This window comes from Hemibagrus wyckioides, linkage group LG29 (assembly GCF_019097595.1).
Source record: "Hemibagrus wyckioides isolate EC202008001 linkage group LG29, SWU_Hwy_1.0, whole genome shotgun sequence".
Classification (NCBI taxonomy): domain Eukaryota; kingdom Metazoa; phylum Chordata; class Actinopteri; order Siluriformes; family Bagridae; genus Hemibagrus; species Hemibagrus wyckioides.
In genome coordinates, this window is record NC_080738.1 from 1,119,837 (window position 1) to 1,129,836 (window position 10,000).

Here is a 10,000-nt window from a genome sequence, read left to right on the forward strand (position 1 = left end):
TACTCCACGATCCGTCTCCATCAGGTACATTCGAACTCCCACCCTGCTCACTGGACCAGCGATCTCCTTTAGATTAGAGAAATGTTAGAGGAGCATTAGATAAACATGAAGGGGGTTTGGTAAGCATTAGAGGAGTGTTAGATAAACGTTAGAGGAGCGTTAGAGGAACGTATATAAACATTAGAGGAGCATTAGATAAATGTTAGAGGAGTGTTAGATAAACGTTAGAGGAGCGTTAGAGGAACATATATAAACACTAGAGGAGCGTTAGATAAATGTTAGAGGAGCATTAGATAAACATTAGAGGAGCATTAGATAAACATTAGAGGAGTGTTAGATAAACGTTAGATGAACATTAGATAAATGTTTGTATTAAAATTAAGAGATAATGTTGGAGCACTGACCGGTTGTCTTAGTTAGCTGGGGAAGGAACCAGATGGGTCAGGCATGCACTCAGGGTGATTTATTCGTGGCCAGAACACAAAGACTTCCTTGAAGGCAAAGGAATCAACTCAGGAAATCACGTCTAACACCAAAACTTAGACAAGCAGGAAAAAAGGCTGGCATCAAGCATAACATGACACTCGAAAACAGATGCTAATACTCACCACTGATTCTGGCGAGTTTGGCCTTTAAATACAAATTCTGGCTAATTGCCAGCAGGTGCAGCGGCGGCCTTCAGGTGACTAGGGCGTGGTGACGACACAGAGTCCCGCAGATCCGTGACAGTACCCCCCTCCCCACGGGCATCTCCAGACATCTGGATTCGACGACGGGGAGCGGCCTCTGGGAGCGGGCCGGTCCAGTCGACGTTGATGGAATTCGGAGAGGAGCGTGGGATCAAGGATGTCTTCACGATTCACCCACGACCTCTCCTCCGGACCGTATCCTTCTCAGTCGACTAGGTATTGGAGTCGGCTGCCCTGTCGTCGTGAGTTGAGGATTTCCCAGACCCGGTAGACTGTGTCGTCTGCGACCACCTCTGGTTGCTGCGATTCGGCCGTCTCTGTGGAGGAAGGGAGAATAGGGTCAATATAGGGTTTTAGAAGTGATGCATGAAAAGAGGATGAGATCCGATATTGTGCCGGCAGGTCCAGTTCAAACGTCACTTCATTTATGGCGCGTCGGATGGTAAAAGGTCCGATGTATCGGGGGCTCAGCTTTCTACAGGGAAGTTTGAGCCGCAGATCACGCGTAGAAAGCCAGACCTTGTCTCCCACCTGGTATAGCGGTGCTTCCCACCTGCGGGTATCGGCCTGATGTTTGTGCCGGCTTACGGCGCGGTGCAGATGAGTGTGTGCCGATTCCCAGACCCTCTCACTCTCTCTGAACCAGTAGTCTACGGCGGGGATTTCTGAAGGTTCTCCAGACCATGGGAACAGAGGTGGCTGGTAACCGAGCACGCACTGGAATGGAGTGAGTCCTGTAGTGTCCTGGCTAAGTGAATTCTGTGCGTACTCAGCCCAGGGCAGGTATTGGCTCCAGGTATTCTGGTGATCTCGGCAGTAGGCACGCAGGTAGCGTCCAATCTCCTGGACCTTGCGCTTGGTCTGGCCGTTTGTCTGGGGATGATAACCAGAAGATAGACTGATTGATACATTTAATTTCTTAAAGAAACTTCGCCATACCTTGGATGTAATTTGGGGTCCCCTGTCTGATACGATGTCCTCTGGAATGCCAAAATTTCGGAAGATGTGATGGAAGAGAGCTTCAGCCGTCTCTAAGGCGGTAGGTAAACCTCGGAGCAGGATAAGTTTACACGCCTTAGAGAACCAGTCTACCACGACGAGAATAGTGGTGTAATTTTCGGATGGCAGCCGGCGTGGCATGCATATGACGGCACAGACCGAGCATCCCTTCACAAAACGTGCAACTTCTCGCGCCATGTTCGGCCACCAATACCTGTTTCTCAGGAGTGAGAGGGTTCTCTGTCTGCCCGGATGCCCAGAGCCCGGAGAGGAGTGCAACGAGTCCAGCAAGCATAAACTACAGGATGTGGGCACATAAATTTTCCCCTCCGGGCTTCCCCTGCGGAGCAGGTTCCTCCGAGGTGGCGGCATGTATTTCGTCATCAAGGGACCATAGAATGGGACTGACGAAGAGCTCAGGCGGTAATATGGGCTCTGATTCTTCTAATTTCTGCTCTGGGGTGTGGACACGTGACAGAGCATCGGCTTTGATGTTTTTATGCCCCGGGCGGTAGGTAACCATAAATTGAAACCTTGTGAAGAAGAGAGCCCAACGCGCTTGCCGAGGATTTAATCACTTGGCTTCTCGGAGGTATTGGAGGTTTTTATGATCACTTCAAACAGATGTCTAGCACCTCGAGCCAGTGCCGCCATTCCTCTAGGGCTAATTTGATTGCCAGTAGCTCACGATTCCCAATATCGTAATTTTGCTCCGCCGAGGATAACTTCTTTGAGAAGAAAGCGCATGGACGGAGTACCGCGTGGTCACCCCCGCGCTGAGATGACATTGCTCCGACCCCCACGGAGGAGGCGTCTACCTCTACTATGAACGGGTAAGTGGGATCGGGGTGTGTTAAGGTGGGTGCGGAACAGAAAGCGGCTTTCAGATCTTGGAAGGTGTCTCCGGCTTTGGCGGTCCAGTCAAGTTTCTTAGGACTGTTTCGAAGAAGAGAAGTAAGTGGGGCAGCGTGCTGGCTGTAACCTGCCACGAAGCGACGGTAAAAGTTCGCGAATCCCAGAAAGCGTTGTAATGCCTTGACCGTTTGCGGCTTTGGCCATTCCCTCACGGCTTGTACTTTGGCTTGATCCATCCGAATGCCGTTGGCGGATATAACATATCCCAGGAAATGTATTGAGAGCTGATGAAACTCGCATTTCTCTGGTTTAAGGAAGAGGTGGTATTGTCGAAAATGAGCGAGCACCTGCCAGACATGATGGATGTGTGTAGCGCGGTTTGGGGAATAAATTAGGATGTCATCTATGTACACCATTACGAAGCAATGTAGCATGTCCCGAAGAATCTCATTCATGAAGTTCTGGAGTTCTGGCGTTGGCGAGACCGTAGGGCATGACACGATATTCATAATGTCCGGCAGGGGTGATGAAAGCTGTTTTCCATTCATCGCCACGGTGGATTCGGATCAGGTTATACGCGCTCCGGAGATCAAGCTTGGTGAAGATGCGCGATCCTCAAAGTTCTTCAAGTGCCGCAGGGACCAGAGGTAAGGGGTAGGCGAACTTCACCGTTTGGGCGTTTAGTTTCCTGTAATCGATGCAGGGCCGTAGTCCCCCATCCTTCTTAGCCACGAAGAAAAAACTGGATGCTGCCGGGGAGGTAGACAGGCGTATAAACCCTTGGTGTAACGCTTCCTGAATGTACTCCTCCGAGGCCCCGGAGTTGAAAAGTACTTGCACTGGATAAGGGCAAGAATCAGGGTAGCCTCATGGTACCGGGGGTTAAACATTAAGGAGCTCATTTGGATAGTACTCACCACTGGGCGATGGGACCGGACCAGACAGGTAGGGATGGAATGCCCGGCCTCCCCGCAGTAGAACACGGCGTTGCCGTTCGCTGGTGGAGAGGTGGTATTCATCCGTCTGCATGGGCTCCGATGCGGGAACGTCCTCTTGGGGTGAGGTGTCAGACGTATAGTCCCTCAGCACTGACCGCGGTGAGATGTCGTGCCACACTCTGTGCCTTCAGCATGAAGGCTTCAAGGCTGGCGGAGTCATCATAAATGGCCATCTGCCGTTGGACCTTGAGCCGTAAGCCTCGCCGGTAAGCCGCGAGTAGCGCCGTGTCATTCCACCCACTAGACGCCGCGAGTGAGCGGAAACGTAGCGTATACTCCTGGACAGTCCTCTTGTCCTGCCGCAGGGAAAACAGCTCGTCGTGGACCGAAACGGCGGATGCGCTCGCGCCGAAGACTGCCTTGAATTGCGACTTGAAGCTGTCCAGGGAGGCAAGGGTGGAACTCTCAGATGTCCATAACGCCTCCGCCCAGCGTCGAGCCTCCCCTGAAAGTAAGGAGAGCATAGACACAATCTTTGCACCATCGGTGGGGAACTGCTGAGGGACCACCTCGAAATAGAGCTGACACTGCATAAGGAATCTGGCACACTCCGATGCTTCCCGTGAATATAATGCCGGTTTGGCCACGGGACAAGCCGGAGGAGCCGCGACGGCCTGTATGGTCTCCTGCAGCGCGATGGCCAATTCCCTGAAAGGGTTGGGAGCAGGTGGCGGTCCAGCTTGTGGTGGCTGCTGGTCCGGTGGGGAAGGTGCGCCGGCGTGTGGGACTGACATTCTCCAGGTAAGTGGCCACTGCTTTCTTACAGTTTGGGCAAGTATTCTGTCTTAGTTAGCTGGGGAAGGAACCAGACGGGTCAGGCATGCACTCAAAGGGTGATTTATTCGTGGCCAGAACACAAAAACGTCCTTGAAGGCAAAGGAATCAACTCAGGAAATCACGTCTAACACCAAAACTTAGACAAGCAGGAAAAAAGGCTGGCATCAAGCATAACGTGACACTCGAAAACAGACGCTAATACTCGCCGCTGATTCTGGCGAGTTTGGACTTTAAATACAAATTCTGGCTAATTGCCAGCAGGTGCGGCGGCGGCATTCAGGTGACTAGGGCGTGGTGACGTCACAGAGTCCCGCAGATCCGTGACACCGGTGGTGCATTTCCCGTACATGTTGTTCTCGTGAACACCAGAGTCCATCCTCCTCCTGCAGTGGTCATGTCACAGTAGGTCTGATACATCACACCACTCGCTGACCTCAGGAAATAAAGACCGTCTGCAGGAATAGAGATAAATAATTCAAACCCCACCTTCCCCACTGTAGTGCTGAGTGACGCTCAGTGATGCTGGACTGCTGAAGTGGTAGCTGTTTGTTTGTTTGTTTGTTTGTTTGTTTGTGATCATGCACTGTACCTTTGTTGAATTTATGTTTTTGTTTGAGCTCTTTGCAGCTTCGGGCAGTGGGAGGATCCCGTCCTGCAGAAGGAACAGTCAGGTTACACCACAGTGTTCGTACAGCTCTGCACTTTAGTACGTTTCACTGGAACATCATTTAGCATCATCATGACTGACCACTCAGGTGTGTGTGTAAGTTACAGACAGTACAGGACAGCACTAATGGGTTGCTGTGTGAAAACTAGCAGACCGGTAGGTACAGGTAAGAGGGAAAAGGTACACAATTATTCAGCATTCTCCACACACACACACACACACACACACACACACACACACACACAGAAGGACCTTGATGATCTGTTCCACTGAGGTTTATAACCAGGATTAAAGAGAGGAAAACATTCCAGCTCCTGATCATTGTCTGATCCTGATAGAGCTACCAAGGTCCGAGTCTCAGCCTTGAGTCCCACTATCTCATCTCTGTCTCTGCTCTCTTCCTATAATATTCTGAACAAACATTCTCTGGTCATAACAATCTCTAATCATAAACAACTTCTAGTCACGCTTACAGAAGGTCAGAACCTTACACACACACACACAAACACAGAGGGTGAGGGTATATAACAGAGAGTGAGGGTATATAACAGACGATTAGGGTATATAACAGAGAGTGAGGGTATATAACAGATGATTAGGGTATATAACAGAGGGTGAGGGTAAATAACATAGGGTGAGGGTATATAACAGAGAGTGAGGGTATATAACAGACGATTAGGGTATATAACAGAGGGTGAGGGTATATAACAGATGATTAGGGTATATAGCAGAGGGTGAGGGTATATAACAGAGGATTAGGGTATATAGCAGAGGATGAGGGTATATAACAGGTGATTAGGGTATATAACAGAGGGTGAGGGTATATAATAGACGATTAGGGTATATAACAGACGATTAGGGTATATAACAGAGGGTGAGGATATATAACAGAGGGTGAGGGTATATAACAGAGAGTGAGGGTATATAACAGAGGGTGAGGGTATATAACAGAGAGTGAGGGTATATAACAGAGAGTGAGGGTATATAACATAGGGTGAGGGTATATAACATAGAGTGAGGGTATATAACAGAGGGTGAGGGTATATAACAGAGGGTGAGGGTATATAACAGAGAGTGAGGGTATATAACAGAGGGTGAGGGTATATAACAGAGGGTGAGGGTATATAACAGAGAGTGAGGGTATATAACAGAGGGTGAGGGTATATAACAGAGAGTGAGGGTATATAACAGAGGGTGAGGGTATATAACAGAGAGTGAGGGTATATAACAGAGGGTGAGGGTATATAACAGAGGTTGAGGGTATATAACAGAGAGTGAGGGTATATAACAGAGAGTGAGGGTATATAACAGAGGGTGAGGGTATAGAACAGGGAATTAGGGTATATAACAGAGAGTGAGGGTATATAACAGAGGGTGAGGGTATATAACAGAGGGTGAGGGTATATAACAGAGAGTGAGGGTATATAACAGAGGGTGAGGGTATATAACAGGGAATTAGGGTACATAACAGAGAGTGAGGGTATATAACAGAGGGTGAGGGTATATAACAGAGAGTGAGGGTATATAACAGAGGGTGAGGGTATATAACAGGGAGTGAGGGTATATAACAGAGGGTGAGGGTATATAACAGAGGGTGAGGGTATATAACAGAGGGTGAGGGTATATAACAGAGAGTGAGGGTACATAAGAGAGGGTGAGGGTACATAACAGAGAATTAGGGTACATAACAGAGGGTGAGGGTATATAACAGAGGGTGAGGGTATATAACAGAGGGTGAGGGTATATAACAGAGAGTGAGGGTATATAACAGAGGGTGAGGGTATATAACAGAGAGTGAGAGTATATAACAGAGAGTGAGGGTATATAACAGAGGGTGAGGGTATATAACAGGGAGTGAGGGTATATAACAGAGAGTGAGGGTATATAACAGAAGGTGAGGGTATATAACAGGGAATTAGGGTATATAACAGAGAGTGAGGGTATATAACAGAGGGTGAGGGTATATAACAGAGGTTGAGGGTATATAACAGAGGGTGAGGGTATATAACAGAGGGTGAGGGTATATAACAGGGAATTAGGGTATATAACAGAGAGTGAGGGTATATAACAGAGAATTAGGGTACATAACAGAGGGTGAGGGTATATAACAGAGGGTGAGGGTATATAACAGAGAGTGAGGGTATATAACAGAGGATGAGGGTATATAACAGAGAATTAGGCTATATAACAGAGAGTGAGGGTATATAACAGAGGGTGAGGGTATATAACAGAGGGTGAGGGTATATAACAGAGGGTGAGGGTATATAACAGAGAGTGAGGGTACATAAGAGAGGGTGAGGGTACATAACAGAGAATTAGGGTACATAACAGAGGGTGAGGGTATATAACAGAGAATTAGGGTACATAACAGAGGGTGAGGGTATATAACAGAGGGTGAGGGTATATAACAGAGGGTGAGGGTATATAACAGAGAGTGAGGGTACATAAGAGAGGGTGAGGGTACATAACAGAGAATTAGGGTACATAACAGAGGGTGAGGGTATATAACAGAGAATTAGGGTACATAACAGAGGGTGAGGGTATATAACAGAGGGTGAGGGTATATAACAGAGAGTGAGGGTATATAACAGAGGGTGAGGGTATATAACAGAGAATTAGGGTATATAACAGAGTGTGAGGGTATATAACAGAGGGTGAGGGTATATAACAGAGGGTGAGGGTATATAATAGAGAATTAGGGTATATAACAGAGAGTGAGGGTATATAACAGAGGGTGAGGGTATATAACAGAGGGTGAGGGTATATAACAGAGAGTGAGTGTATATAACAGAGGGTGAGGGTATATAACAGAGAGTGAGTGTATATAACAGAGAGTGAGGGTACATAACAGAGGGTGAGGGTATATAACAGAGAATTAGGCTATATAACAGAGAGTGAGGGTATATAACAGAGGGTGAGGGTATATAACAGAGAGTGAGGGTATATAACAGAGGGTGAGGGTATATAACAGAGGGTGAGGGTATATAACAGAGGGTGAGGGTATATAACAGAGTGTGAGGGTATATAACAGAGGGTGAGGGTATATAACAGAGGGTGAGGGTATATAACAGAGTGTGAGGGTATATAACAGAGGGTGAGGGTATATAACAGAGTGAGGGTATATAACAGAGTGTGAGGGTATATAACAGAGTGTGAGGGTATATAACAGAGTGTGAGGGTATATAACAGAGTGAGGGTATATAACAGAGGGTGAGGGTATATAACAGAGAGTGAGGGTATATAACAGAGGGTGAGGGTATATAACAGAGTGTGAGGGTATATAACAGAGAGTGAGGGTATATAACAGAGTGAGGGTATATAACAGAGGGTGAGGGTATATAACAGAGGGTGAGGGTACATAACAGAGTGTGAGGGTATATAACAGAGAGTGAGGGTATATAACAGAGGGTGAGGGTATATAACAGAGGGGTATCAGTGAACTTGTACCTCTCTGACACAGACAGATGTTTATTACAGACACAAAGGTCAGCAGCAGGAGCGTCCGACTCGCCATCTCTGAAATGGAAATAAATCCCATGGTGTGTGTTAAAGTGAGGAAGATGTTCACACTGAGTCTATACACAGATCAGACTGAGATCAGACTCAGTCTCGGATTCATCAGACATCAGTAAAGTTCTGGCAGATTTTCTGTCCATTTCTCTCATTATACACTTGAATAATTCTCTAAAATAATTCCATCAGAAACTGTAATAATCCTTTATAAAGCACTTGCTCATCATCATCTATCTGGGCAATCGATTATATAAAAATAAATAATATTAATAATATAAAAATAAATAATACACAATAAGATAAAAATAAATAATACTCAATGATATAAAATATATACAAACATAAGTATATAAAATAATTATATATAACATAGAAATATAAAATGTATTTACAAATAATAAATACACAATTAATTTAAATATAAATATTATTCAAAATGTAATAAATAATATTAATAATATATATAATTATATAATAATATAGAAATATATTATTTATATAAAAATGAATAATACACAATAATATAACTCAGACTTGAGCTCGTGTCACTCACCAGAAGGTGCTGAAGTTTTCAGATCTTCAGTGATTCTTCAGAACGGAGGCTGAGCAGAGCATGATCTGAGGGGGACTTCAGCAGGGTTTATATAGTGTGTGTGTGTGTGTTTGTGTGTGTGTGTGTGAGTGGATGTGTGTGGGGGTGTATATGTGTATGTATGTGTATATATGTGTGTGTGTGTGTGCGTGAGTGGGTGTGTGTATATGTATCTGATTCCTAAAACAGTATAAAAATGAATGAATATATATATATATATGTGTGTGTGTGTGTGTGTGTGTGTCTAGAATTAAGGTTTTCTGGTTGTAGATAAACACATAAGGTTTCTTTAGGGCCTTGAGTCTACATCTCGTGACAGCAGTGTGATGAGACTCTGAAGATGAACACACACACACACACACACAGAGCTCTGGAAAAAAATAAGAGCCCACTGCAAAATAATGAGTTTCCTCTGTTTTTTTGTTCCAGGTCATGTGTTAGTCAGATGAAGAGTTTTGTTTCATTTTTTGTGAACTGCTGACAATATTTCTCCTAAATTCAGAATATAACTATTATTATTTAGAGTGTATATTTAAAGGAAATGACATCACATCAAAATAACCCAAGATCATCCAGTATTAGCAGATCTTTAATAACTCAAATAAAACAAAATGTAAATAATTTGTAAACAGAGTGTGTTAATGTTTTGTGTAAATAACATTAAGAAACCACTCTTTTTTTAAAAAAAGCAAACAGCTCAGCTTTACTTGATGGTTTGTGATCATCCATCTTCCTCTTGATGACATTCCAGAGGTTTTCAATAGGGTTCACATCTGGAGATTAGGCAGTGGGCTCTTATTTTTTTCCAGAGCTGTATATAAACACACACACACACACACACACACACACAGTGTTGGGTAGGTTACTTTGGAAATGTAATAGGTTACAGATTACAGGTTCCTCTGTTTAA

At 45.2% G+C, this 10,000-nt stretch overlaps 1 long non-coding RNA gene across 1 annotated transcript; it reads right to left on the reverse strand.

The window, feature by feature from the left end:
• Nucleotides 1–4,906: 4,906 nt before the first annotated feature.
• LOC131348830 (uncharacterized) lies at nt 4,907–9,262 on the reverse strand. The gene is made up of 3 exons (XR_009203995.1): nt 9,052–9,262; nt 8,433–8,501; nt 4,907–4,970 (listed from the first exon to the last, which is right to left on the reverse strand). It is a non-coding gene; the product is annotated as an uncharacterized LOC131348830 (long non-coding RNA).
• Nucleotides 9,263–10,000: the final 738 nt, after the last annotated feature.